Source organism: Solanum verrucosum, unplaced genomic scaffold (assembly GCF_900185275.1).
Source record: "Solanum verrucosum unplaced genomic scaffold, falcon-dt-bn FXZP01000240.1, whole genome shotgun sequence".
Classification (NCBI taxonomy): Eukaryota; Viridiplantae; Streptophyta; class Magnoliopsida; order Solanales; family Solanaceae; genus Solanum; species Solanum verrucosum.
Window position 1 is genome coordinate 253,649 of NW_026020448.1, and position 5,934 is coordinate 259,582.

Consider the following 5,934-nt stretch of genomic DNA (forward strand, 5'->3'; position numbering starts at 1 on the left):
GATAGATTTAGGGGTTGAAAGGTAGTTATAGGACTTAAAATTTTGATCAAAATGATATGGTATAGGTATTTAATGCATATGAAAAGACCCAAATATGATGAAGAAATAACTGTTGGACAGCCCTATCGGTTTGGACCTACGGTCCGTAGCACTTTCTACAGCGTCAACCGTAGAACCAACTTTAAAAACCTAAATTAACCTTACTTCCCATGAGACCTTCCTACAGACCGTATAAATTTTTACGGTCCATAGACCTCATCCATAGAACACAAGTTCAACTGTAAAATTTAGCTAAGTCAATAAAACTAACTACAATTCATCATTTGCTTCTGTAGGGCTGAGATCTTAAAAAAATATTTTAATATTTTACACAAGGGGAATCTACGACTCATCCAAGTTTCTACGTTTCTTTTGATGGATCCCATGTACGGTTCGTAGGTCTACCTACTTTTTGTACATGCCATCCGTAGAACCCAACTTTGACCCTCAAAATTTCACTATGTCTGAAACTCACCTACGAGACCTATTTACTACTTGTATAAAAATTGACGGACCGCCCTGGTGAACCGTAAAAAGAGTACTGGGATTTGAATTTGAAAAACTATTTTCCCATTTCCTACGGTTGTCATCTACGGCCCATAGAAGCATCTATGATAGATGGCACCCGTAGACACAGACACCAGTCCAAAAACTGCATTTTCCTTCTTTTCCAAATCCAAGGTGTTACAAATTATCAAGTACGATAATAGTTCACTATTAACATAAACAAAATATGTGTTACTCTATCAGATTCCCAAGTTCATTCCACTCTTGCTATAATAATTTTCAGATTTCTTTTACAATTATTCACACACAATTTCAATCAACTTATTCATATTAGTCATTCCAAACTTTATTCATATTTATCATCACATGAAAGACACACAAATTCACGTTATCCTTATAATATTATTCTAAAGACCATTCACTAGAACACAATATCCACAGACCTAATCATGATGTCTTCATCAATTTTATGATATATGTGTGTGTGTGTCATTTATCAGTTCTATACATAAAATTAAACCATAGCATACCTCGATCGAAGATCATAGAGAAAGCAAGCTACTCAATGATTGATTTCCTTTTCTTAATGCCTCGAAATGTTCAACATCTAATATAAACAAGCTATTGTAAGACTAATTATTTAGTCTTCAAATAAATGTTTTGGGGATTCAATCCCACTATTTCTATCCTTATTCACAGTCTATAAAATTACCCAAGGGTCATTCCATTACTAATTAATTCTATAATACTCGCATTATCTCAATTAATAGAGTTTCTACTAGAATTACCCCCTCTTAAGTAATTTTCATAATAAAGGTCTCATCTTTATTAAACTAAAGGTTTTCCAACCACCAAAATTCATATTTTAGAACAATAATTTCTTGCTAGGGAATGCTAGTTTATAAACTAGAAATAATCCTAGGTGATATTACACCTACCCATAAGTATTTTCACAATTTCACGAACCTGAGATTTTAACCCATAATTCCATCATATATAATAGTTCTAATCATTTTTAAGTTGTTAGCGGATTAATAGATGAAGAAATTGATGGATAAAGATACCTCAGCAAAGAATGTTTACCCTAGCTTTGGGAAAATCGTCCCATTAGAGCTTTGACATTAGGTTTTGTAGTTTATGACATAAGACCTAGGAAAAATAACTATAACATTACCCGTCCTTCACCATAGCAACCACGTACGCTATGAAAAACTTCGCTATGGCAAACCTATCTTTGCTATGGCAAAACAATTTTTCTGTATTGACACATTGTAGTAAAATAATCATAACTTTCTACTCAGGACTTACATTGATGCACGGTTGGTGAAGTTGTAAAAATGACTCAAAGATCCTTAATTTGATAGTTTATTGTTCACGTAATTCATTATATTCTAGTAGGGGGTGCTCTTTTGAAGTTGACCTTAAACTTATATCGAAACTCAATCAGTAAGGATGCTTTAAACTCAACTTTGTGCTAGGGATTTTGTATGGTCTTAGTTTATACCGAATTCACCCCCACACTAAATAATTGATTTTAACATATATAATTTTTTAAAATTTCATCAAGTTCGGGTCTATGTAGACATAAGGATGGTTCAAATCTTAGATGGAAGTTTTGAGGTGTTAAAATAAGCAAAGTCATTTCTACCTCATCTCAAATTCATATTGGCAAGTAAATAAAAAGATGAAAGCCCTTACGCCTTGACCGTAGATATTTCAGTGACCACAAAATGGATCATTACACAAACAAAGAAAAATTCAAGAAAAAAGGCAAAAAGGAGAGATGCAGCAAGAGGGAGAGGGATAAGGAGAAAATATACAATTGATACAACTACATAAAGTAAAATACAAGAAAATGTCTATAGAGGGAAAAAGAGAATAAATATACAATTAATACAAACATACAAAGCATAATAAAAGAAAAAAAGGATATAGAGGGAGAGGGAGAGAGATAGAAAAATATACAATTTATACAAATACATAAAGATAAATATAGGAAAAGTCTAGAAATAGAGGGAGTCAAGGAGATAGAAAGAGGAGAAGATTTGGTGTTGTGCCCACCAATATAACTTAATTTAGTCCATAGCCACCCCATTTCTTTTTTATTTATTTTGTAGGTTTACTTTAAGAAAAAGTCAAAAAGTGGGGTTGGCTTGTGGGGTCAGGGGCCTTTTTAACACTTTAAAAACATGGGAGGATAAAATACAAGTTTTGAAAAATCATTTTCTTCCCAACACTTCAAATTTTAAATAAATTTAATCCCTCCAAAAACAAAGTACAATCTCAATATAAAAAATATATATTGGGTTATTAGAAAACCCTTTTCTAATGAAATCTCAGAACTTTGTTCTCCAATGTGGCTTTCGACCTTCCATATACCAGCTTTATTGATTTCGTTAACCTCCATAAAACACCTTTCTCTAAGAACCAACCTTTCCAGTCTTCTATTCTTGAAATCATAAACAAACATAAGATCCCATAATAGTTCTTGAAGATTTCAAACGAAGTGAATCGGATCTATTTTGTTCAATCTTCTTCCCCAAGTTCAATTGAATCTTGTTCAATCTTCTTCCTCTAAGGTAAGTTTCATCATCGTATTTCCAAAAACTTTTAATCCTATTTGATTTATTTTTTAATTGCGGTAGTGTAGTGAAGAAAGACTTTTGCTTAAACTTTTGAAAATCTGACCCTTTTTAGTTTATGTTTCTGATTCAGCATCCTTAATGACGTTTTGATTTGAATAATGCATAAAAAAAATTGAAATTTTTATGTTAGCGATTTGAAAACTTTTACTGTATTTTGATTGATTTTAAAGTTTTATGTTTGCAATTTTAACTGTCGATTTCTGTTTGAACTGCTACTTCTTTTGCATGTGTTTTTAATGTAAATTTTGATTGTGCTAATAGACTAGTGGTCAATATGTTGATATGGAAAATATATTTTTGCTTGTATATAGTACAGTATGGCTAAAACTAAAGGCGGCATCATTAAACTATCTGGTCCTAATGCTTCTAAAAATAAGAAAAAGAAGGCTAAAGAATTTTCCAAAGCTTCAAAAAAGAAAAAAAAATTATTGTGGAAGAACATGAGTCAAACTCTGATTATGATATAATGGTGGAGATTGACAACTATCAGGACAGTAGTGCCCAGTCTAGTGATGATGTTGAATCTAGTAATGATAAAAGTGACAGTGAAGATGAGAGTAGTAGAGATACCCAAACTGGTGATGAGGATGAAAATCCCATATCTTTGCAAATTTGTGCAAAAGACATTTTTGGTAAGTCGTATGATTTAAAGACATGGATAGATGAAATAGGATTGTTTCCAGCAAAAATTTCTATTAGAGCATGGATGGTTGTTTATCGTGATTTAATAAATTTTCTAGTTCAAGAAAAAATTTATGATGATTTTAAAGGTACTTGTTTTGGATACTTGAGAAATATTTGAGAAAATTTCAAGTTCAATAGACAGATGATCCTTTACATGTTGTTGTGACGTGTTAAAAGTGACAAAAAAAATTACATGAAATTTGGTTTTGTGTGAATGATAAGCCTGCTTGTTTTGGCTTAAGAGAATTTGCATTGATTACGGGGATGAATTGCTCAGCATACCCCCGTGATGCAAAATTGAAAAAATTTCTTCAAAAGGGAGAGAAATTTTATTACAAGGTGACTAAGAATAAGTATATTAATGCTACAAAGTTGATGTGTTTGATCAAGGGTTCCAAGTTGAATAAGGAGCATAAGTTGAAGTTCCCGTTGGTTTTGTTCGTCCAGGCGATGTTGCTTGCCCATGTCTAACATTTTGATTCAAGCCACATTAAGATGGTGGATGATTTAGATTTCTTTAATAGTTATCTGTGGGGAAAGAAAGTTTTAATTTAACATTGACGTATCTGAAGAATAAAATCAATTTGAAGAAGCAGAGTGAAGTGTTTAATGAAAGAGGAAATGCATTGTATGCTCTAATGGATTTCCTTGGGAAATATTTGGTACTTCTTATAAATTATGTAGTTGATTTATGATAAATTCTTATATATTTGTGTAGTCTTTTATAGTCTCTGTTTATTTATTTGTTCTTCTATTAATTTCAGGTTTTGATATATGAAACTTTTCCTCATCTTGAAAAGTATGCCAAGAAGTCCTTTAATTCTCCTTTACCCATTTCCCGTTTACTTAGATGGCACACCGCAAAAAATGATAATATTATCAAAGGTGATCCATTTAAGTACAACGGAAGAAGTACAAAGGTACAAAGTTTATTTATCATTATTTAGTAATATTTATAAATTGGTGAATGCCATATAATATTTGTATATTTTTTTTTTCATAGGTTGTACACCCATACCTCACACCTACTGTCCTTACTTCATCAGTAGAGAATGTGGAGGATGAGTATTTAAGTGATCACAATCCTAATCAACCTTATGAGAATTTTGTACTAAGTACTTCTAAAGATGAAAGTCTGTGTGAGCGTGTTGCATCCCTCGAGCAATCAACAGTGGAAATTGTTGCTTATGTACGAGAGGAGAAATTGAGAAGAAATGAAAAGAACAAGAAAAAGAAAGGTAAATAAATTTATATTTTATTTTTGTAAAATAGTTTATTTGTATTAATGCTTAGCCACTGATCTTGCAGTAAATGATGACAACTTTTCAGCACCAACAGTTGATGACGAGATCCTTCCATTAGCTATAGTCGATGATGGTCTTGCTGCAGTTAATGAATACTTTGCTGAAGAAGTTGATGAAGAGATGAAGGAAGAGGAGATGAAAGAAGAAGAGAAAGAACAAGATGACAGAAAAATAAGAAGAGAAGATGGAAGAGAACAATGAAGAAAAAGAAGAGGAGAAGCTAGAAGAAAAGAAAGAAGAAGAAAGTGGAGAGGAGAATATGGAAGAGAAGAAAAATGAAGAAAATGAAGCAAGTGGAGAAAAAGGGAAAGAACAACAAGAGGAAAAGATAACAGAGAATGAAGAACAGGAAAAGTTGGAAGAAGAAGGCTTGGCCACTGATGTGGCAGAAGTGGAAAAAGAAATAGACATGATGGTTATTGTGATGGAGCTTAATGGTGAGGTTGGTGATGATGAGTAAGGGCGTTTGTGGTTTTTGTGATGGGTATTGGTGTTTTAAGACAATTTTTGAAATAGTTGGTTTTTTATGACAATTGGTTTTTTGGGATAGTTGGGTTTTCCCTGTTTTGAAGACAATTGATTTTTTGCGATGGGTTTTTAAGACAATTAGTTTTTGAAATAGTTGGTTTTTAAGAACATGGTTAAAGTGGTTTGTTGTTTTGTTGTTTTTGACGATAAAAATGTACATCTGACAGTTTAACATATTTTATTATGAAGGATTTTTAGATTTCTTATTAATATATGTCTTAATAGTA